The 26657-nt window shown below is 32.2% G+C and overlaps 1 pseudogene; it reads right to left on the minus strand.

The window, feature by feature from the left end:
* LOC124095111 (leucine-rich repeat protein SHOC-2-like) overlaps positions 1 to 26164 on the minus strand; it is a 29982-nt pseudogene extending 3818 nt beyond the window's left edge.
* Positions 26165 to 26657: the final 493 nt, after the last annotated feature.

The following is a 26657-nucleotide window of genomic DNA, read 5'->3' on the forward strand; positions in this document are numbered from 1 at the left end:
TTCACAATAATGTTTAGGAACCATTGGAGAAAATGTGACTGTTCAAATTGAGATATGAACACCATGAAAGAAGATACATGGCCGAAAGGAAACCCAGGTGAGCTCAGGAGTGGAAGAGATGCTGAGCAGAAAAAAAAGAGGAAAGGGATGGGGATATAGCTCAGATGGTAGATTGCTTGCCTCCCATGCACAAGCTCCTGGGTTTGATCCCTAGCACATACCCCCCCCCCCAAAAAAAAAAAAAAAGAGGAAGACAGAATACATTCATAACTAAATAATAAAAACATAGTGGAGTACTATGATATTAATTAAGCATTTTAAATTACCTTTTTCCTGCTCTTACATGTTCACTTTTTTATATTTTGGATTGAATCCAGGGGCACTTAACTACTAATCCATGTCCCCAGCTATTTTTTTTTTTTTTTGAATTTTATTTAGAGACAGAATTCACTGCATTGCTTAGGGCCTCAGTAAGTTGTTCAATATTCCTATATCAGTCCCCCCAACCTGCTAGAATTACAGATGTATGTTACCATGCCCATCAAATTCAACCCTAAATAAACTATTACAATGGTAATGGAAGAAAGAGGGTGATATCCCCCTTGTCCCAGTTGGGTATCAATGTGCCAATATGTTAACCAATTGGTCATGGATTCCTTTTACATTCTTTTTAAAAAATATTTTAGTTGTTAATGGACCTTTGTTATTTAATTTATTTATATGTGGTGCTGAGAACCAAACCCAGTGCCTCCCACATTAGGCAAGCACTCTAACACTGGGCCACAAACTCAGTCCCATCTTTTATGTTCTTTTTTTTAGTGTATATTTCTAATTTTTTCTGCAACACTAATGGATCCTTGTGTCTTTTTACACAAAATCATCAATATAAGAAATCCCAATCAGTGAATATATATATTTAAAAATCCAGTTTATATTTTCTAAAATGAAATTTATTATTTATTAAAAATATTTAACATTATCTATCTATGCCCATACTACTAATAGGTACAGTATGATAAAGTATTGTCATTAAGAAATGTTTACCATAGGTGCTTATATGAGGAAGAATACAACAATCTTCACTTTGATTTTTTTCAAGAGAAAGTTTTGTGTAACCTTTATCAAGTTTGAATAGAAATTTAGGAAAAGTGCTATAAAGTGTTTTGTTGTTTTAATAAAAACAACAATCCTTTCCAAGCTAACATAGTGTAATAATGTCAAATTCATAAAAGTGTATATTCAAATACAAAAAATAATTAATATTGGGACCACCATTTTCTAAATCTATTATTACAAAATGAATATACCGAATTAATGTTATTTACCACTACATTACTGTTATTGCATATATTAATTTTGTAACTATGTTAAAAATTTTGTTTTTAATAGGATTTTGAATTTATACTACTTCAGTAATTATGTGCTTCCAAATTACCATAAAAGATAATACTATATTTATGACAAAGTATAGACAGAGTCAAGAAATTGTAAATTTAAATTATAAAGAACAATAATTGTGTGACTGGCTCATCAAAGACAAAAAGAAATTGAATGATATAATATAAAGAACCCTCTACCTAAATTCAAAAAATCTAGGAAGCTGAATTCCTGCCTCAGCCATGAAATAGCTGTATGGCCAAATAGACTGTTTTCTCTGTGTAGAAAGTTTACTAAAAATTAAATCATTGGACTAGATAAATCACCATTTCTTCACCTCTTTCACAATAAACTATTACAAATGTGAGATCCTTTCTCTTTCACTGAACAGTATAGAAATAAAAAATAAAAAGAACTAGAGATCAGAATTACTTATGGGTGGTCTTTAAAGAGATACATTTTAGAAAACACTGAGTATATATGTACACATAAATACCTATGTATTTACTATATTTAATCATACTCCAAACAGCTTTAAACTGTATGTATTCACAGAATTTTTTATATTCTGTGACCTCCTAATTCTTAATAAACTAAAAATATTGTAACTGGTATGTAATATTCTTCTATATCTGAGCATCAATTTTGGTGGCTCTGCAGTATTCCACTTTAAAAATTTAAATCCCTAAGAGCAATAATAATTTGGTACCTTTAAAAGTGTTCTGCAATCAACATACCTACAAATATATTTTAATAAATCCTCATTATTAATTCTTGAGGACAAAAAACTGCCCCCACGGGGCTGGGGTTGTGGCTCAGTTGTAGAGTGCTTGCCTAGCATATGTGAGTCACTGAATTTGATTATCAGATATATATATCCCCTAAGTAGACTTCATCAACAAAATAAAATGACACAGAATCCACATCATTAGAGACAATAGAATATCAATGCATTAGTGATTCCTCCTTTCCTCCTGATACAAAAAGTTTACCTTCATATTTATTTCCCTTAATGCTTTTGCTCTAGAGAATTTCCATATGGGATTTTATTGATTTGATTATATTCCATGTTGAGGGAACAGATTGTGAAAAACTGAGCTGGACCACCCACTGGATATGACTGGAAATAATTTCTAGCCAAGTTCAAACTGTTCAGTTTCACAAGACTGCATAAAAGGATCTGTTAAAAAAAAAAAAAAAACAAGCATAAATCTAAATTAGAACTGAAAAAAAAAAAAAAAAAAAAACTTCATTTGAATAGAACAGCAAATTCCAAACACAAATTCCTCAAGGCCTTACAGGTAAGGATCTACAGAAACAGGTTAGGCTGGTTCTGTGACACTTCCTCCAGATAGTCAATACTCAATTCCAGAAAGCTATTGTCTTGCCTTGTGGAAATTGTGAAGTCAGTGCACTCAGATTTTTCAGATTTCACAAGAAAACAGGATTTTTTTCCCTTTTTTTGAATTGTTTGGCTTTAGTTTATTTAAATCACTCTATAACACAAAGTACACATTGGTGATTGAGAAGTATCACAAGGTGGCTAGTTTGAGAGTGCTATGCCACTTACTGTAACAAATCCTATATAGGGTTTAGTTATATAAATATCTAAATTAGTATTAAGATTAACATTAGTATTAAGATTAAGCTGGAGTTGTAGCTCAGTAGTAGAATACTTGCCTTGCACACATGAGACCCTGAGTTTGATCCTCAGCAGCATGTAAAAATAAATAAACAAAAATAAATAGTAAAAAAAATAACATAATTCCTGTCACAGTATAAATCATTATTCAATAATTTAATGGTTCCTTAGGAATACTAAATTCAGAAGCTGATTATACTTCTTGATATAGTATAACACATTCCTTTTTATATGGTAAAATTTGAAGGAATACAAGTACCTATTAAGCAAGTACTTACTAAACACATAAACTCATATGTCCCTACTTTAGTTTCCCACCACATAAAGAAACTAAGTGTGTAAATATAAATAAATATCTGCCTTTAAGAACATTAAACATTTTTAGAGATATAAAGTGTTGAATCAATCTTGCCTTATCATTTAATAGCTTGTGATTTGGAGCAAACTGTTTTTCTTTCTTCTTTTCTCTCTTTATTTTCTGGTACTGGGGATTGAACCCAGGGTTCCTCCACCTATGAGCTATACCCTTGGCATTTTTCTTTCCAATTATCTTAGAGTCTCACTAAGTTGCCTAGGCTAGCCTTGAACTTGTGATTCTACTTCAGCCTTCTAAGTAGCTGAGATTGCAGGTGGGCACCACTATTCCTGTTTGGGTAAACTGTTGTATTAATACTTGGTTTATGCACTTTTGAAAGGATAATGCCTACTTTATGGGTTGTAGTGAAGATACTGGAGACAAAATACACAAACAATTTTACCATACCTAACATATAATAACTGCTAGAATTTTAAAACCCATATTTAATTCCAAAGTAAAGAAGAAATACTTGAATAACTAGAAATGGAGAAAATAGACTGCAATAAAATTTTGAAGGATCAAAAAAGAAATAATAATTCAGAACAGGAAAAAATCCCAATCTAGATTAAATAAAAATATAAGCAAAAAGAAACAATGCCTATTGAGAGTATGTGGGTTTAAAATACCATTCAAAATTCAGCTGTCTGTCCTCCATGAAGGTTTGGTACCTGAGATGTCAGTTATGGCAATATAAAAGGAAGGAAGAAAATAACTATAGAATTGAAAGTGAATTATCTATTTAGTAAATATTTGATTTTCACACTAAACATTAAAAAATCTATCCTTAGCATCTATTTTTGCACACAGACAAAATGTGAGCACAAGAACAGTGCTTAAGAAAACCTTATGTGACATTTCAAGAAAAATGTCTTTAATCTGCTTTATCAGAAACAAGTTTTATTGAGATTCATTGCAAAAATGTTATTCTTAAAACTGACTTAAACTGCAAACTGATATTCTTCTATGACAAAATATTGATATTTGATTATACTAAGAGTACAAGAAGACTTCTCTTAAACACATTTTTTAAAAAATTTGTAGTTGTAAGTGGATAGAATGCCTTTATTTTATTTATTTTATTTTTATATGGTACTTAGGATTGAACCCAATGCCTCACACATGCTAGGAGGCAAGTGCTCTGCCACTGAGCTACAGCCCCAACCCTCTTCCATGCATTACTTATATCACACTGTGAAACATAGATGTTTATCTTTCCTTTACAGTCACATATATTTGGATTCCTATCTTAGGTCTTCTACTCATCAATTTTGCCAACTTTGGTAATTTGATTATAATATCTCCCATATTTTCAAAAAAAATGTTTATGGTAACAAATTTGACTAAAATAAAACCCTCTGTCTTTTCCTGCTATCTATTCAATAAGAATATTCCCAACAAATCATAGGGAGATACTGAATATAAAATAATACATGTAGAGCTCCTAGCTTCATGTCTGAGCATATGTGCTTAAAGTTATAGTTCCATTTCCTTATGAGTATTTAATCTTGCTAAGTGAAATATGCCAGTCTCAAAAATTAAAGAGTCTAATGTTTTCTCTCTCATATGAAGAAGCTAACGCAAAATAAGGAAATGAAGGAAGAGAAGATTGGTTTCATAAAATAAAGGAAAGATCAGTAGAATAGAAGGAGATTGAGAGGGAGACTGGAGGGAAGGGAGAGGGGGTATTTTAAAGCAATTTTAAAGTCATGCTATATACATACATAAACATAACATAGGCTATTTCAACTTTATGTATAAGTAGAAAGAACCACTCAAAATTGAACAAGTACATGAGCAAAAGGAAAATCACTATCATACACGAAGGAAAATGGGGGAAGCGGCATTGGAAGTAAAGAGGAGGAGCCTGAACTAAAATCGAGTTCCATGCATGAATGAATTTGTCAAAAGTAACCCAAATGCAGCGTATAATTGTAATGGGGTAATGCACACACACACACACACACACACACACACACACACACACACACACATATATATATATATATATATATATATATATATATATATATATATATATATATATATATATATATATATATATAAGCTTCCCCTCACTGACAATAAAACTGGGGCAATATATACACACATATTTAAATTGAATTTCCACTTTTTGAATTTTGATATAGACCCAGTCTTTATACTTATGTATATGGATATATAGTAAGTAAAACCAGTCACTCTTAATTAAGCTCACAAACCACGTCCAAATATAATCTCAAAAAGAATTAGTCAATGTGCTAATTACTTACCCTCTTATGGATACAAGTCATTCATTAGCAAGAGGGGTGACATTAAATAAAAGAACCTCATACATTTTGATCATTTGTAAACTACTATGATCAAAGAGAAAAACCCAGATATTCTGGTTCTCAGAGCTGTATCTGATATCTATGGATTTACTTCTTATCCCATTCAACCTGTTGCCAACAGAAGTACTCTTTTTTCATAGGTAAGATCCTGTCATAGTAGTCTTAATGAACTGATAAGGAAATGAAGAACCTCTATTTAATTCCAAAGTAAAGAAGAAATACTAGAATAACTAGTCTAGAAACTGCAATGGTGGGAAACTCATTTCCTCTCCACCCACCGATACTACAGATTGAACCCAGGGGCACTCTTACCACTGAGCTAAAATCTCAGCCCTTTTTATTTTTTATTTTTTTAATTTTGAAATAAGGTATCATTAAATTGTCCATGCATGCAATCTTCCTCCCTCAGTCTCTGGAGTAGTTACAAACAAGCACCACTTTTCCTGGTTGAAATTGATCTTTCAACCCTGGCCAAGCTGTTTCATGAAAATTCAGATACACAAATTTACTGTGTGTGTGTGTGTATGTGCCTGTGTGTGTGTGTTTGTGTATCTACAGTTTTAATCATTAGGGAAGAAAAAAATTTGCAAAAGATCTATCAATCCTTAGTCCACATTCCATTACTTTCTTAGAATATTATGCTTGAATAAACATAAGCAAACATTTATGGGTAAAATTCCCTTTCATTGTCAAGAAACACAGTTTAAAAGAGAGTTATATTTTACCCAATTACTACCAACACAAAATAAATAAAAAAATTAATATATACAACACAAGCCAAATTAAAAGTAACATTTATGTAACAAAATGAGATTAAACCTGTCTCCCTCTGTACAAAATGAAATTAAACCTCTCTCTCCTCCTCTGTACAAAACTCAAATCAAAGTGGATCGAAAACTTAGGCATTAGAAAAGAGACCCTCTGCTTACTAGAAGAAAAAGTAGGCCCTAGTCTTCATCATGTTGACCAAGGATCTGACTTCCTTAACAAGATCCCTAAAGTGCAAGAAGTAAAAGCAAGAATCAATAAATGGGATAAACTCAAACTAAAACATGTCTTCTCAGCAAAAGAAACAATTAATAATATAAGGAGAGAACCTAGAGATTGGGAGAATATATTTACTTCATGCACATACAATAAAGCATTAATGTCAAAAAACTTACACAAAAATAACCCAATCAATAAATGGTCTAAGGTACTGAACAGACACTTCTCAGAAGAAATACAGTCGACAAATATATGACAAAATGTTCAACATCTCTAGCAATTATAGAAAGGCAAATCAAAACTACTCTAAGATTTCATCTCACTCCAGTCAGATTGACAATGATCAAGAATAAAGGCAAGAAGATATGGCAAAGAGATAGTGAAAAAGGAACACTCATACATTGCTTGTGTGACTGTAAATTGGTGAAACTACTATGGAAAGCAGATGGAGATTCCTAAGAAAACTTGAAATAGAACCACCATTTGACCCAGCTATCCTACTCCTTGTTTAATACTCAAAGGATTTGAAATTAGCATACTACAGTGACACAGCCATGTCAATATTTATAGCAGTTCAATTCACAATAGCTAAACTGTGGAACCAATCTAGGTGTCTTTCAATAGATGAATGGCTAAATCAAAAATGGAATATTACTCAGCCCTAAAGAAGAATTAAATTATGGCATTTTCCAGTAAATGAATGGAGGTATAGAACATCATGATAAGCAAAATAAGCCAATCCCCATACACCAAAGGCCAAATTTTTCTCTGATATGTTGATGGTGATTCAAAATAAGTAGGGGCACTAGGAAAAATTACTTTAGATTACCTTAGATTAGGTAGATGTGAGTAAAGAGAGGGGAGGGGAGGGGTTAGGGAGATAGGAAGGATGGCACCAACATTATTGCCTTATGTACATATATGTCTGTATTACTTATGTGATTCTATAACATGTAAAATCAAGGCTTTGGCTGTAGCTCAGTGGCAGAGCACTTGCCTGGCACATGTGAGGCACTGGGTTCAATCCTCAGCACCACAGAAAATAAATAAATAAAAATAAAAGTATTGTGTCTGTCACATGGAAAATCAGAAAAATAAATTATACCTACCTATGTATATAAAAGTGCACAAATGCATTCTACTGTCATGGATAACTAATTTAAACTTTTTTCAAAAATTAAAAAGTAATGTTTAAAAATGAAAGATTTTGGTGATTCTGTTATAGTTCAAGCTTTGTCCCAGGGTTTCATAAACTGACTTCCAGACCACTCACGTATAATCGAATCAAGCCTTTATTGAAGCACACCGGTGGTGGCTGACCAGAACATAAAGCTGTTCCCCTGATCAGCTCCAAACAATTGCAAGGGCACTCCTTATAAGCCTGAAAATCGCAAAAGGGATGTTCAGGGGGTCTAGCCAATGCAAGCAAGCCAGGTTACAGAAGCGGGACAGTGAAGTCAAGCGGAGGGAAGCCTAACCAATCACAGTTAGCCCAGTCACCCCAGTTACAGAACCAGAGCCCTGTTACCTAGTTACAGAAACAATACTCCATTAGGTAGTTCTGTGATCTTAAAGGTTTCTATAGCAAAAGGAAAAGAACATCTTGCTCCAGTCATGATTCTTCTACTTGGCATGGTTGTTTTACAGGATGAAGTCATAAAACAAAATGGAGTCACATTTGCTCCTACTATCACAATTCTAATATACTAAATACTTTTAATATTACTGCACTGATAAGGGTAATAATTTGTGTCACATTAGAGTTGCAGCTAACATTAATTTTAATAACAAGTATTATATTCTATCAAGGTAGTTCTTGCCATTTATCATCTTTCTACAGTACATTTTTATAAGGAACTGAGAAAGATAGATGAGATTTAAAACTAGCCATACAGATTTTTCTTAATATTTTTACTTCCATTGTCCAAAATGACATAAGAATGATTTAGACAGTGCTACAGGGAACTATAGCACACTAATTTTCCTTCTTATTTTTTTATATTAAAAAAGCTTTCCTGTATCCTTTCTTTACTCTTTTGAATTCTATTTTAGTGGTATCTATATAGGATGCTTGTTATTTAAAAAATTTCAGTCACCAAATTATGTCCCCAGCTATAAACATTGGTTAGTTTTCCCTAAATTATCTTGAAGGTTTATTTCAATCCAGTCATGTTTTCTGTCATCCAATTCTTACCTCTGGTAAAGCAGAAATGTTATTGTTCTCCAAATTTAAGTCTTCAAGTGCACTGCATTTTGCTAGTGATCTGAGTATTGTTGATAGTCTATTGTATCTCAGACCAACTCGATATAAATGAGACAGGTTGCCTGAAAATATAAAATGAACCTCTTTACTGTCACAGGATATCCACTGGATTACAATATTCTTATCTTCTAGAACCAAGGAATTTGTATAAGAAAAAATAATCAAATATGCAGCTATACTTTGTTAAATATCCTATTGAAAATTATTGTCATCTTTTAACAATTTAATCTTTAGAACCAACTTGTGACAAGAAGTTACACAGAATGGGCATCTCTAATGTGAAAATCTGAAGTGCTCCAAGATCAATAACTTTCTGAGCACCATACACAAATACATCTACATTAATGAAATCTAAGCAAATCCTGCTTAAGAACATATTAGCCACTAATGAGTACATTAAAAATAGTGTTTTATTTTCCAGTCATGTTCTAGTTTTATTGTCAGTATGAGAATACACATGAGCTACACAGATGGATATAATGACATCTACTATCATAAAAGATTCAAATCAAATTAAACTTACCAAATAACATATATAAGAAAAAAGTTTCTTAGATATAACTGTTGCTATGACATTATTACATAGGATATGTTAAAATGCGAGATGTTGCCTTTACTTTTAAATTTTCTTTTCCAATGTTAAAAGACATAGAAATGATTGTCTGGTCTCTAGGTCACACTTATGTTTTTAGTGAAAAATACTTGAGGGCTTTCAATTTTCAGAACCTTCTAGTATCTGTCCTTTTCTTTCTTTTTGGTTTGATCATTTTTTAAAAAAAATTGTTGTATGATAAACTTTCTTTTTGATGTTTATAATGCTTGCATAAATGGATGATAGCATACATTCAGTTGACAGCATAAATTAAGACTTGGAACTTAAGAGGACTGTCATTATGCTTCATAACCTTCTTTCAGTCATTCATTGGTTTCTTTCCCACTTGCTGAAGAAAGTTATATGAAAATGATTAATTGGTACAGTTTTACTTTCTACATTTATAAAAATTAGTCATTGACAGTAAAAAAAATCTCATGTGTCTATACTATAAATCCAGTCAACTATAATGTAGAAAAGCAGCAATCATCTCAGTTCTTACAACTATAACTATTGTTAGGCTCATGCACATCACTTTCCTTCAACAGGGTTTGTAAACTGAGCCAAAAAGTATTCTGGTGCCAATTAAGCAATATTCCAACAGGCATAAAATAGTATACAAAAATCAAGATTAAAAACTACCACTTAGGAAATATTAAGTGTGTTTTGTCTTTAATGTATCTTCTCAATTAACTAAGGAAATTCACTAGCATCTTTTTGATGACACTCTGTAAACTGCATCCATTTTGAAGGGGAGATAGGAAAGGAGGGCTTGGGTGCATTTTCAAAGCTCCAGAGAAGTTAGTGGTTAGTAATACAGGCAAAAATATTTACTATTGTGATCACTGCATTACGACACTGAGAAGAGTAAAATATGTGTTGGCCAAAAGTAAAACAATCTATGACTAAGCATGTTAAGTTGTATGTACATTAGCAAAAATGGAGACAATCTAAATGTTCAACAGAAGAAGAATGTTTAAATTGGAGGCATCACCATAGAATAGAAAAACCAAAGTGTACTTATGTGACAATGGGCAAGTTGTTAACTTTTCTGAACATGCTATATTGCTGAGCCACAACCCCACCTCATGGCAACATTCTTTAACCCAAGGAAAAAATATTATAGCAGCTGCTATTTGACTAGCATCAACTCTTCAAGACAGCAGTTGGGTATTTATTTTTTTTCATAATAAGTTACACTTTTGAAGTCCTAAGCTAGCAGCAAGGGTAAAGGAACAGAATCAAAAAATACATTTCTATTAAGTTTCTGAATACTGTTTAAGGTATATCAATCTTCTCCAAGAGATGACAGGGAGAATCTCAAAAGTCAATTAAGACTGCTGAGATGTATAACAGATCATGATTCGAAGGTTCAAATTTGCACCAAAACTCAGGCTTCTGCTACATGATACAGGAGACAGGAATGATGAAAAAAAGAGAAAAAAAATATTCCAATAAACACTGTAAAGAAGAAATAACTGTGATTCGTAAAATTTTGAAAACATAGTATTATTAACTTCCTTTACTCAAAATAGGAATGGTACTATATTCTCTGACCACTAGCAAATCATATAAAATAAGGGCAATATTATTCTTAGACTTTATTGATCTCTAAAATATTACCTGACCTTGAAGAAAACGTTATACATGAAGCCATGTGTTTTTGATATGTCGTCTGAATTACAAGATATTTATAATGAAGATAAATGTTTTCATATTCATAATATAAATTAAAATCAGAAGAATCATTTGTAATAAAAAAGAAACATGGAATGATTAAGGAAACCAAGACAGAGAAGGATACATAAAGAAGTTACTTTGTGTCAAAGGAAGTGAACCCAAAGGACCCTTGTCCGACTTTCTGGGAGATTTTCCCATCTAGCCCCATCTACGCTCTCTCTGTGGGCCAAACCTTTCTTTTAGTGCTCTGATTGCATCACCCATGGGTTACTAGTCAATAAGGATACAAATACATGCTCAAAAATACAAAACAAGAAAATATTGTTAAAATGATAGAATGGATAGGGTCGATTGCTTACCAAGCCCCATGTATCCATTTGATGAACTGTATGAATAAGAAAATTATATAAATATTTAGGAGAAAGGAGGCCTAAGCAGAGATACAATAAATATAAAGACCCTGAGGCGAGAATTTGCTTGATAAGCTCAAGTACCAATGGTATATAGCATCCAAAATATTCCAAGAATTATACAGTTTCAAAAATTAGAAAATCCTAAAATTCCACTAAGAGATTGTTAGAGCTAACAAACAAATTTAACAAATTAGCAGGATACAAATTCAAAATACAAAGATCATTTGCTTTCCTATATACCAACAATGAATCCACAGAGAAAAAAAATCATAAAACAATCTCAATCACAATAGACTTTAAAACAAACAAAACAAACAAAAAGCCACCAACTGACCAACTTAGGAATAAATCTAAACTCTACAGTGAAAATTATAGAATATTGAAGAAATTGAAGACCCCAGAAGATGGAAAGACCTCCTATGTTCATGGATAGACAAAATATTATTAAAATAATCCTACTCCAACAAGCAGAATATAGGTTCAATACAACCCCCATCAAAATAGCAATAACATTAATCATAGAACTAGAAAAAAATTACTAAAATTCGTTTGGAATAATAGAAGACCCAGAATAGGTAAAGCAATGCTTAGCCAACAAAGCAATGCTTTAGGCATCATAATAAATGACTTCAAAATGTACTACAGAACTACAGTAACAAAAACTGCATTGTATTGGCATAAAAAGAGACATAGATCAATGGTACAGAATAGAAGACACAGAGACAAACCCACAGTCATCTGATACTTCAAAAAGGTGATAAAACATATATTAGAGAAAAGATAACCTTTTTAACACTTGGTTGTGGGAAGAATGAAACTAGACCCTTATGTCACACCCTGCCAAAAAACAACTCAAAATGGATCAAAATCCTAAGAATTAGACCAGAAACTGCAACTCGTAGAAGAAAATATAGGGTCAACACTCCAGCTTTTAGACACAGTCTATAACTTTCTCAATAGAACCCCAAAGCCTTAGGGAATAGTACAAAGAGTTAATAAATGGGACAATATCAAATTTAAAAGCTTCTGATCAGCAAAGGCAACAATTAGGAATGTAATGAGAGAAAGTACACACCTGAGAGAGAATCACTGCTGTTCTCCTGAAATAGTGTTAATAGCTAAAATAAGAACTCCAAAAACCTAACAAAATAACCCCAAATAACCCTCCTAATAGGTAAATAGATACTTCTCAAAAGAAGAAGTACAAATGGCTAACAAAGTGCATGAAAAAAATTTTGAACACCTTTCAAAACTAGGGAATGCAGTACAAACTACACTGAGACTTGATCTCATGGCAGTCATGGGCAGGTACAGTATAGAATGCTTGTAACACAACTGACTCCAGAGGCTGAGACAAGGAATTCACAAGTTCTTGGTCAGCCTCACTGATTTATTGAAACCCCACCTCAAAATATAAAAAGGATTGGGGTTACAGCCTCAGTGGTAAGTGCCCTTGGATTCAATTCCAAAAACAAACAAAAAACACCCAACAAGAACAAAAAATCAAAATACAAAAGTTAATAAATACTGGAGATGATGTCGAGAAAAGAAGAAATTTTTACATTGTTGGTGGGATTGCAGATTAGTACAACCACTATGGAAACCAGTATGATGGGGCCACAAAATCTAGGCATGGAAACACTGTATGACCCAATTGTACAATTCTCATCAGTACTTTTTCTCAAAGAAGTAAAGTCATTAAAGCTTTAATATATGATCCATGTATACTCACATTTATAGGCAGCACAATTCATAATAGCCAAACTATGGAGTCAGCTGGCTGTTCATCAACAGGTAAATGGATAAAGAAAATGTGGTATGTGTTCACAGAGGAGATTTATTCAGCCATATAGAAGAATAAAATGTATAATTTACAGGAAAAAAATAGATGGAATTAAGTAAGACCATTAGGTTAAGCAAAATAAGCCAAATTCAAAAGGTCCAAGGTTGAATGTTTTCTCTCATCTGTGGGAGCTAGAATAAAAAAGGAAAAAGGAAAAAAGAAAGAGTTAGGGAATGGGATCAATTAAAATCAAGACAATAGAGGAAAGGGACAAGGCTGTGGGAGGCCTGAGGAGCCGGGTAGTGATAACTGGCCAAATTATATTGTTATATCCTGTGCAAGAACAAATATGTTACAACAAATTCCATCATAATCTACAACTAAGATCCATCAATAAAAAAATGAGGAAAGAGAAATAGAAATACACAGTGACTAAGCACCAATGAGAAGAACCTAACTTTTAAACATTTTGAGTATGTTAACTTTTGTTTATTGTGTCTAATCTGCATAAATAGTAATTAATTTTTCTGTTTCTCTTTTGAAAACTAAACAAGATTTTGTATTTGATGATAAAAGTTATTTTCTGAAAATGGAATTCCACTGACGTTATCATGCTGAGATTCCACATTATTTTTCCCTTTACCATCCCAATTAGTTGGTTGTTCAAAGTAAACTTAAAGACATATATTTCAATGTAAGAACATAGAACAAATTAAAAATGTAATTCTGTATTCAAAAAGTATACTGAAATAAATATTGAATATACATGTTGAGTTGACCCATAGCATACCAGGGACATGAATCCTTGGGAAAAAACACTAGGAGATAAAATCTGGTTTTTGATTTTCAGAAATAAAGAATAATCTTTGAGTGGCCAGGCAAATAGATTAAATCATTTATAATGAAAAATACTGGACTGGCCTTGTAGTTTTGATCATTCAATCCCAAAGAACAGAAAAACTACCTCTTAGTTCTACTAAGATCCTCAAGAAAATGAAGTCAAATGCAAAGACTTTATACACATTCAACCTGTTAAAGTAAAAAGGTCACAAACACAATAACAATAGACACACTACTGTTCCCATAAACTATGTTTGAAAAACTTCTACAAGGATTGACTTTAACTAAAGGAAAACTGACTAAAGCAACTGTGGTAACAGTCCTGCTGATGACCATTAAGACTGAAACAAAAATGAAGATTAGGGATTAGCACAGCAGTGTACGTTACCTGTCCAGACATTATAAAAATTACAAGAATAATACACCCCAAAAGGCAGGAAGTAGAATAAATTCACTGATTGCCTCATCTGCACAACTGTTCATGACTGACATTTAGAAAACACGTGACTCAAATGTAGAATATACATTCAATTGCATACAGAATATTTAACAAGATAGACCACATACTGCACCATAAATTTTGAATACATTAAAAATGATTCAAGTCATACAAAGTCATGCTTTTCCCCACATTGAATAAAATTATAAATCAATAACAGAAAGAAGGAACACATGGTATATAAAAATGTGTGAGGTGCTAACTAAATCAAACCTTAAAGGGAATGTCATAGCACTATATATCTTTATAAAAAAGAAGGAAGGTCTAAATCAATGACCTCAAACTCCTACCATGAGAAACTAGAAATATAGCAAATAAAATTCAGAGTAAGCAGATGAAAGGGAATAATAAAGTTCAAAATGGAAATCAATGAACTAAACATCAGAGAAATAGGAAAAAATCAATAAAACCTTGAGATGAGCAATAAAACTTACAGTTTTGATAAAGAATATTGGGGAGGGAGAGACAAGACAATTTACCAATATCAGATTCTGTAGTTATTAAATATAAGAAAATGTTATAATTTTATGTCTTTAATAACAACTCAAATGCAATTAACTTATTCCTTAAAAAAACACATGACCAAGTTTGCTCAAGAAGAAAATAATAACCTGAACAACCCTATAACCTTTAAACACATTGGAAGTGCTCTAAAAAGCATTCATATAAAAGAAAACCCCTGCTCCAGACATCTTCAATGGAAAAAGTTATCAATAGTAAAGGATAAAATAATGCAAATTTCATATAAATTGTTCCAAAAACAAAAGAGGAACTTACTATATGTTGGCCAGCAGTATACTTAGATCAAAACTAAACAAAGATGGGTTGTAAAATTTTATATGTGAATATATTATTTCTTCCAATTAAGTCGATGAATATAATTTTTAAAACTAAAGTACCCTTTTTGATTATATTTTTTTCAGAAAGCAATTTTAGTCTTATCCTTATTATCTGGGTTTTTAATCAGGTTTAAGAAATCAGCATATTTTAAAATTATATTTTATAATTTTCTTCATTGGATTACACCAATATTCTCTTTCTAGTACTTCTAGCTTTATTTCTCATAATATATTTTTTTCACAGGATTTACATACATTTCCTTCTTTCTGTTCTAGATGTAAAGGGAAATTCTACTTTATCCTATAGATCAATATTTTTGGTGTTTGTGTTCACTATAGTATATAGAATTTTCTATTGAGTTTGATTTGGGAAGCATATTTCTAAGACTTGTATTTTATTCATGTTTCCTTTTTTAATTAGTCTGATCATGTTTTATATACAATACATATTTTCTATGCTTTTTTTTTTCTTCCAGGATCATTTCTCTTTGTTCATCATTGCCATTTCAGTAGATTTTATTTCTTTTAATTTTTTAAAGTTATAGTTGGACACAATATCTTTATTTTATTTATTTAGTTTTATGTGGTGCTGAGGATCAAACCCAGTGCTTCATACATGCTAGATGAGCATTCTACTACTAAGCCAAAATTCCAGCCCCTTCAATAGATTTTAAAGAAAGAAAATTAAGAAATAGTTGTTCTTATTTCCTACTATATTGAACCATGAATATAAATCTCATATAGAAAATTTATATAAAATATTCACTATGGCTATAAGAACAATTAATTATGAGTTACAGATGATATTGCCTTTCAAAACAACATTTAGAAAATACTTTTAACCCATTACCACTTCAAATAAGAATATGACATAAAGACCCATGACAAGAATTCAGGAAAGCATATGTTCAATGGACAGTATATATAATTAAGTCGCAGCAAGCTTTTCTGAATAGAGTTGTGCCAAATAACTGGATTTTAAAATTCTTTAACAATTTCCTTGGGAGTTAATTCAAACCATATGCTTAAAAAACTCTAAAAACCATCTTGCAAAATAAAAATAAAGAACTAACAAGAACTAAATAATAGACCATAAATAATCAAAAGGCTGAAGAGTTTGAGAGCACTTCTCTAACCTGCAGCTCCAAGGCTGTCATTCTGGAAAGAGTCAAATCTAGGGCCTGAGTGGGACCAATCATGACTACAACCAATAATATAGGTGAATCAGAGATAAAACAGTCCTCTAAATAATCTGTTACACACTTTGTATTACCTAATAGACCATAAAAATATTCAGCTATGAACACAGATTGATTATAGTGGTTCCATTAGGTACCTGCCACAGGCAATCAAAAATCTTTCTAGAGAAAGATAAGACAAACCTACATCTCAAAAAATACAATAGCATCTCTGAAACATTTTTAACGAAATTATATGGATATTTTGCCAAATAAACACTATAGTATTCTTATATTACACTAATAACTGAAAAGCATTATGTTTTTAAAATTACCTTTTGTGTTTGTAGAAATGTTTGGGCTTTTGGAAAAAATCTACATAAATATAGAACATTATCTTGGTAAGCTCAAACTTTTTGCAGTGTGGTGTATGAAGTCTTCAAAACATGTCTTTTCTTACTACTCCCTCAACACTACAAATAAGCAACCTTTAAACTATACTGGCCATGTTCATAAAACTAAACAGCAAAGGCTTTATTTTTAATATTGCCTACTTTAGCAAAGAAGGGACCTCCTTCATGTAATATGCTGAAATAATAATACCAAAAATCCATCATTTTATAATAAGCCATAAATAATAGAGTATATACACGAAACTTAACATTCTTTTAAACTGACTGAGTTAATTTCATAAAATTTAATTTTATTTTCCTGAAATAGAAAAAGTTTTCAAACACTGTCTTAAAATTCTTATTACTTATATAGTACTTTGATAATTTCTTTAATTTGTGTTACCAAAATGGATCAAAAATAACCGTTTAAATATCTAGGTTGCTATAAATAATCATCAATATCTTCTTTCTCCTCTCATACCTATAGTATCTGGGAGGTCTAGCAGTTCATTGTGCTGCAAGTCAAGGTTGGTTATGTGTGTGCAGTTTCCAATCTCCTTTGGAAGGTTTTCAAGTAGATTATGAGCTACATCCAGCATAATGAGGTTACATAATTCACCTGTAAATTGACCAAGATAGTGATTTAATAAGCATTATTAAATAATATTTCAGGTAATACTAGGATGCAAGGGAGTAATTTTTATGATTTTGAAACATAACTAGAAATGTAATATTATTACATAGGCAACATTTTTTTTTAAATGGAAACTCAATGAACATACTTGGATTGTAAGTACAAAATCTGGTTTTCTCCAACATATTTACATTCTTTCTGAAAATATTAAAATTGAACTCAAAATTTGAATCTATTATTTCAAAATTACATCTAATAACATGAAAATATTGCTTGTAAAAGATTACTTTACTAATCTGTGTCATGTGGGGTTTTCTTCTTTTGTCCTGATGATTGAACTCAGGGTCTCACACCTACTAAGAACATATTTTAACACTAGCTACATCCAGGGCTCCATGTCATATATTCAAGTAGCAAATTTAACCACAAATGCTGGATGACATAGTCCAGATTTTAAAAGCTGACAAATTTAGCACAATTATATCAAATACAACTTGAGTTCAGATGGAGACATCCTTTACACCTCAAAATATAAATGCTTAATACAGGCATATAATCTGATGTTACATAAATACATATTTTTTTTAATAAATAAAAATAACTTCTCAATTTAATAGAACTTTAAAATAATAGACAATGAAGACAAAGCTGGTATGGCTATAATTTCAGACAAAGCAAACTTCAAAGCAAGGAAAATCATCTGGAATACAGAAAACATTACATAATAATAAATGAACAGAATAATTCTAAGACATAGCAATCCTTAGAGCATAAGTACTTCCTCATCTTCACTGTGTCTCTTTGGTGCTTAGTGCAAAGCATTATATTAATTGAAAGAATAAAGATAATTAAGGAAATTTTGGATAATTCTACTCTTATTTCAGAATAAAACTTAAGATCTGTCATCATTTTTTCAAAGACATAATACCTGAAGATGTTTCAATTCCATGATTTGTTTTTAGAATTAGAAATTTAGGAATAAAAGACAAAAATTAGGTAGCTGCAAATATGAATCATTTAATGGAATAAAATAGGCCAATTTAAAAAGTTATGTTCAGGGGCTGGGATTGTGGCTCAGCGGTAGAGCTCTCACCTAGCACGGGCTGGGTCCAGGTTCTATCCTCAGCACCACATAAAAATAAAGATATTTTGTGTGTCCATCTACACTTAAAAAAGAAATATTTAAAAAAATTAAAAAGTATGTTCAATTTTTAGTAAAAATGCTGCTTGTATACTCTTAAGAACAAAGTGAAGTTAAATTTAAAATCCTGTTAAATAATTCCTCATTCAACAATAGTATATTAATGTCTAGGTAATTTGATAGCAATGCTATAGAAAGAAACCCTTATAGAATGACTTGTGAATTTAAGTCAAACTTTATAGGACTAAGTGTAGCAGAAAAACAAAACAACAATAACAAAGAAAAGCAATAATATCTCACATTTCTATATAAAAATTCAGCAGTTGGCTGAGCATGGTGGCACATGCCTGTAATACCAGTATCTCAGGAGGCTGAGACCAGAGGACAAAGAGTTCAAGGCCAGCATCAGCAAGGGTGTGGCATTATGCAATTCAGTGAGACCCTGGGTCTAAACAAAATTCAAAATGTTGTGTGGGTGTATCTCACTGGTCATGTGTCCCTGAGTTCAATTCCTCAGGACAACAAAAAAATCAGTATTTGTTTTTCCAAGTCTATATTTCTATCCAACAATAAGTCATAAATGCAGGTCAAATTTTGACAATATGATACTAACAGCAGTCATTCTACAATCTCATTTCTATGGGACCAATTTCTTCCACACAGAAATTCCTGGTAGTATTTTAATACCTCTTGAGCAAACTATACTTACTTCATACATACCGTGTATTACTTGAGAAAGTCTATAACGGATAGTCTTGAGTAATTTAAAGTTAAAATTAATATTTAAGTGTCTAGACTTAAATCTAATAAAACATGTTATCTAAAAGTTTAACTGCATTTTAAAACACAGAACATTATCTCCCTGAAAAGCTCCAGAGCCTAAAATCAGAAAATTTCCTTTATCACTAACAATATCTATACTGAATGCAAGAATGTATTTAATTCATCTTTGTGTATTTTGAATAAACCTTTTACAAAATAAAAGCTTCCCTTTAAAAAATAAAAATATACTTTGTATTTTGATTTTTAAAAACTCTTACAAAAACCACAAAACTGTAACTTTAATTTCACATAATTGATGCCAATAAATTTCTATATTCAAAATATTTCAGAAGTTTTCCCATTATTAAAAATAAAGATAATTCATTTCTTTTTTACTGACTTTACACATCTATATTCATTACTTTTTTCTTACTACCATTCTCTTAAAACATTTCCTCTATTTCCTTACTATTCAGCTTACTATAAAAGACAAGAATGAGTGCTATAGAAATGCTAAGTGTTGGTTTACTACAGATTTCTCTTCTTCTACTTTTCTGTTCTGGATTTTTTTTTTTTTTGTTTGATGTTTTGATTTCATTTTTGATACAATATGTTGCCCAGGCATATCTGGAAATGTTGGGCTCAAGCCACCTTCCTTGCCACAGCCACCCAAGTAGCTGGGATTATAGGCATGTGGCACCCTGCACAGCTACTATGTTCGATTTTTTTCCTATTCTTTAATTGCATCATATTAGTGATACATTATGATTCGTTCTGATGCAATTATAAATGCATGGAGTATGATTTGCTCCAATTAAGTATAAAATACTTGCCTTTATCCACCCCCTCAGATCCTTTCTCCTTTTCTTTATTGATCTTTCTGCTATTTAAGTACAGTAGTTTTATTTTTTTTTCAATTAATGTCGTGTGGACGTACATGATAATGAGATTCACTCTAGTATAGTAATATTAGAGTTTTAAATAAAAGTGTAGGTACTGCCAAATTTTTTTTTAAAAAAAGTTTTTCTATTTTCCTATGGCACTTCAGGTTCACAAAGGTATAATATGAAGATCTTTAGAAATACACTAAGTAGAAAGTGATGTGAATTTAAAGCCTTCAGATAAAAAAAAGGAAAGTTAGAGAATGGGCACGTAGAGCCTTAATATATCTAGTATAAATATATTGGTGCTTTGAAAACAGATGACAACTTAACAATTAATCAAACATCTTTCAAATTCAGTTTTCCAATCAAAATCAGAGCTGATTGTGTTTGTAATAAAAGTCTAATTATGTCTATATCCTATCTTACATTTTAATCCTACAAAATAATCTCAAGTCATGTAGTATTAAGCAGATAACAGGGAAAATGGAACTTAGAAACAACTATTAGGAATTTTCTGATATGGAAAAGCACTCAAAAATTATTAAACATAAAAAAAAGTAAAATCAATAGTAATAACCCAAAAGTTCTTACCAATTTCAGCAGGTAGTTGTTTTATTTTGTTCTCTCGAATGCTAAGCATTCTAAGTTTTGACAAGTTTTTTTTTATCCTTTTCCACAGTAGTTATGTGATTAAAGTGAAGGTAGAGAGTGGTGAGAGAATGTAATGTATACTCCACTGAAGGAATTTCTCTCAGTTTATTATGCCGTAAATCAAGCAACTGCAGCTTCTTTCAGGCAAACTGATAAGTGAATTTTCACTTAGAGCCAGTATCATGAGATTTACTAGACAGCCCACCACTGCTGGGAGAGACTGCAGTTTGTTACTGTATATGTAAAGTTCTGTTAATTGAGTCAAGTGTTTGAGTGATGATGGCAATATGTTCATAGACCTCTTGGATAAGTCCAAACACACTGAATTCTCTTCCAGGCATTTATTGAGCTCTTTAGTTACTTCTGCATTACTGGATTTTTTTTCCCAGTCCCACGTGCAGGACTTGGCCACTTGATCATATTGTCCACTAAAAAAGCCACCCCTGGTTGGGCAGCACTGGAGACCTTTTTTCCACCTTTGGCATCTTTCCCTTTGGTTTTAGGTTCTTTTTCATGGCTTTCTTTCTCCAAAACTCCAGAGGTCTTTGACATCTTTTCTCTTTCTTTGACTGATGGCACTTTCAGATCTTTCTCTTTAGAGTCTTTTTCTTTCCCAAACTACCACTCACGGTGACTCAAGCTTGAAAAAATATACATTAACTTTTACTTTATTTTCTAGCAATTAAATTCAATGTTGAACAGAAAAAAAAAAAAAAAAACATCCTACACAATCAAACAGGTGTTGGCTTGAAAATGTAATCAGCATGGAGTAACACCCATCTGTCACATGTTGGATCTAAAAGTACTCTGTCCATTTCTGAAAACTCATTCCAACTGGTAAAATGGTGCTGGATAATCAATGATTCATTATAATTCCTGAAATATAATATAGAGAATTAAATTACATTATGTTATAATTAATATGAAGCAAACAGCCTCAGAAAAACAGTCTTTCTGTGAACTTTGCTGTGAAGAGTGGTCACAGATTATGGGAGAACACTGTCTGGGACTGGGGTCTTGGATGACCTCATGGCTGAGGCATGCCTGGTAGACAAGAATGTTTCTTTGCAGAGGTGCAGAATGCCTACCTGCTGTTGTAATGCCCTCCATATGGAGACTCTGTGCTAGAGTTTTATCAACCTCAAATCAAACACACAGCTTCTGGGAATAGAGGAAATCTCTTGCTAGAATACCACAGTGTTCCACCAGTTCCACCTCTCCTGAACTTGCCTACCTAACAGTAAGTTCAGACAATAAACTTTGAGAGCTACACAAAGCTCTTAATGTTCCACACTGCAACTGTGAATTGTGGAATAGTGCATGATGTTGCTAGCCCTATAAACATCTGAGTACAAAGAGTAATGCTTCTAGAGGCTTTAACCTGAAAATGAGGCATATATAAATAAAGAATAGTGGCATAATTCATTAGATCTTCTTCTCCTTCAGAGAACAGCACTGCACCAACCCCAGCTTTACCTTCAAAAACATCTGTCTGTATGCGAGTCTTTTTTTTTTCTTATCCCTCTTTGCCCCTCACCAGAACCTGCTAGTTTGGCCACACTGGTCACAGGATTTTGCCATCTTCCTATAACTTGATACAGTATTTACTGAACTTTTTAGTCTGTAAAATGAATTGAAAACTTAAAAAATTAATAAGGCAGGTCCTCCCTTCAAGGAATTTGGAATCTGATAGAGATAAATGATTACAAATCACTCTGTTATAAAACTTTATGGAAGTTAAAGTGAGAGAAATCACAACGGCAGCTAACATTTATTAAGTGCTAATACAAACAATGAAGAATTTATAAACATTTATATATTTTAAATGGATATATATATAACAGCACTATGAGATGAACTATTATCCACCTTTTCTACAAAGGGACACTGAAACACAAAAGTACTTTTAGATAACTAGCTTTGTTATCGTGGAAGTGAAAAACAGCCAAAATTTTAAATCAGCATATATCTACAGACTATATTCCTAACCAGCACCCTAAAACTGCTCTACCTGCAACTAATTATAGCTTTAGAAAACAGGAAGGGTTATAAAGTTGATAAAAGAATGGACCAGCAGTGTGGCAAAAGAACAAAAGGAACAAAATTATATAGATGGGTAAAAATTAAAATAAGGGAAAACAGTATTATACTGTGCACTTTAATAAGCACTCTATTTGATTCTCATACAGGTTAATCAGAGGGATCACCCTTGAGAATCCATGACACAGCAATCTCTAATGATGTCTATATTCTTGGAAAAGTGAAAGATTAATAGCACAGGAAAAGTACAAAAATTCACTGCTGAAGAAATGGTATGGAAAACTTTTGTGAAAGCATCAGTTCTCCCAAACATTTTTTAAATTTAAAATATACAATTCTTATTTTTAACACTTGTTAGCTTTAACTGATGATACACATTGCTTGGCATGAATAAGGACTCTGGGTTTGATCCCAAGAACAGGAAAAATTGGAGGCTAGGGCCCTTCACCCACAAGTTTAGAGGTTAGACTGTCAGAACACTCAAGACAAATAAGTAACTGGGTAGTGTAGTATATTAATTCCTCATATGAGTGACACAAACTATACAACGTTTGGGACAATCATTATCAGTGAAAACAGCTGAGATGAACTTAGGCTAACTCGCCCGTTATTAATGGTGTAGAGTTCAAACAAGGAGAGGTGGGTGGTACATCAGGAAAGGGGAAATTTTGCCTAAAATAAGAATGAATGGGCTTAGTTTGCATATGATAGTGAAAAGGTAGGAATTTGATCAAACAGGAGACTTGCAATGATAAAAGAAGCTGGCTAGGGAATGAAGGATCTATAATTTGAAAATGCAAAATATGTACTTACACTGGTAAATACAATTAAATAAAAGTGCTGTTATGTGCTAGCATACCAGGAAAGCTCTGGATCATGACATTCACCACTATGGCCCCTTCAAACCAATGAAGTGCTTTTACTTAAACAATAAAATAATTAATAATGGAAAATATGTTTCACTTCAGGGATACAGCATTGCTCACATGTCATCATGAGCCAGGCATGAAGTCACACGCCTGTAAATTCTAGTAGTTCCCCAGAGGTTGAGGTAAGAGCATCACAAGTTAAAAGCCAGCCTCAGCAAGTTAGTAAGGCCCTAAGCAACTTTGTAAGATTCTGTCTCAAAAAAAATAATAATAATATAAAAAGAGCCAGGGAGGTGGCTCAGTGGATAAGCACCCCTGAGTTCAATTTCTGGTACTAAAATCAAACAAACAAAAAGCATTGAAAGAAACGCCATCATACTAAGTTTCTGAAAATTCCGTTTTTATTTAGATACACACACACAATTTAGAAGGAAAAATCTGATGTTCCTGTGTAAAAGTAAATAATATTTAAAAGTGCAAAGCTGAGGCTCCATCTCCAAGTACTCAATCAGAACCTTTATGGAAGAGAGTCCAGAAAATCTAAAACCTAAACCAAAGCGTCTGCATAAAAGCTTATCGAGTTTGGGAAACATTTGATCTGACCAAATGTGGGATCTGAAAACCAGTAAATGTATTTCTCAAGTATCATTCTAAAATAATGAAGGTTGAAGGTCAAGGACGGTTCATGAAATAAGTACATTAATAAAAAAAAAAAACAAAAAACATTACTCATAATTTTATGGTCCTCTTGAAGTCTAAAGGAGTTCCCTTAGTTTATTAACATCATACACTATATTTGAAATTCAGACTACTAATACTTGTGCTATTTCAATGATTTTACTCTAGCTGTGATGGATTTGAGCTGAGTCACATACCCATCCTGCAGCTCCTGTACCTAATGATATTTGCTACTACATAGTTTACCCACAGTTCACCATGATTTTATTCTTTAATTAAATAACCAGGCTGGACTAATAGCTAAAAAAAATTCACATCTAGTAAAAACATTTTGTTCAGGTGAACTGACTTGACAGTCCAAAAGTAAATTCTCAATCTATTTCTGAATCAATTGACACTGCCAAACTTTTTAAGAGAAAATGTACTCAGAGTAATCTTTGATGTTGCTTGAAAATAAGATATTCAAGAGTCTGTGCTTTATGCAATTACTTTAATTGTGTAATGTTTGGAGGGAAAGCTACATTTACAAAAATTGAGAATTTTGTACTCATTCATGCAATAGAATAAATAGTACTCAGTCTCACATGATTCAAATCCAGTTGAGGAAGAAATCCTAAAATTGTATCAATAATTAAACTGATGCCAGCAATGTGTTTTTATACTGAGATACTCACCACCTCTGGTAACTCTTATTTCCAACCATCTAATAACTACTGTATATAGAGCACTTTATATGGGGTTTTAATCTATCTTATTTCATAGTCTCACAACCAGATCCTAAGGAAGATATTAAACAAATCCCATTCTTATAACCAAGTTAACTCTCTTAAATCCATTTTACTATTAATCCAAAATGGCATCAAACCAGAAAATGGCACTGATTTCCCCCTTGCAAAGGTCTAGGTTGAGGTAACTTTCATGACCAAAAAAATATGTTACAAATTATGAAAACAATTTTGAATTTCTAAGTTGAAAAGTGACTCTATTCCCTACATATAAACAAGAACAATGACACATCTAATAAGTGGAATTTTTTTTTTAAAAGGGATGCTGATTTTAAATTCCATGTATATCATTTGCCTTATAACATGCTCAATTACCAAGATAAGCATCCATATCATGATTGCATATGGATGTCTATTAATTTAGACTTCCAGTATCTTCTAAGTCAGGGATCTGTCAGGAAGCTTTCTGTTACTGTGACAAAGTATCAGATAAACAACTTTAAGGAAGTAAGGATTGTTTTGGTTCACATTACAGAGGCTTTGGGCTATGGTTGCTTGGCCCTGTTACCTTTGGGTCTATTGTGAGGCAGTACATCATGGCAGGCATCTCTCCCAGGAAAAGATGTGGGAGTTGAGATGATGAGGTGGTGGGGGGAGGGCATAGTGAGGGTATAAAGTTGAACAAAAAAAAGCAAGCATCCCAGGTAGCAGCATTCCCATTTAACAGATAACCAAGTTCCAGTGAAATGATTTGCCAAATAGTATGATTTAAATCTGACAACAGTATTTGCAACAGCAAAAATAATTATTGAGCAATTGGTAAGTGCCAAGCACTGTGCTAAGTGCTTTTATCAATCAGTTCATTAAGTTGCTAAAATAATTCTGAGGCATATTAAGGCCCATTTATAGATAAGGAAATGCTGGCTTGAAGAAATTAAATGACCTATCCAAGAAGATATTTTTGACAGTCATGAGACTATCACCTATAATAATATATGCCTCTTGAATTTCAGAATACAATAAGTAAATATAAATAATCATGTAAATAATTTGAATTGGACATATGAACCAAGAAAAATATTTGACAGAAAAAGATTTCT

Source organism: Marmota monax, unplaced genomic scaffold (assembly GCF_021218885.2).
Source record: "Marmota monax isolate L192 unplaced genomic scaffold, Marmota_monax_Labrador192_F-V1.1 WCK01_AAM20220418_F8-fsc00435, whole genome shotgun sequence".
Lineage (NCBI taxonomy): Eukaryota > Metazoa > Chordata > Mammalia > Rodentia > Sciuridae > Marmota > Marmota monax.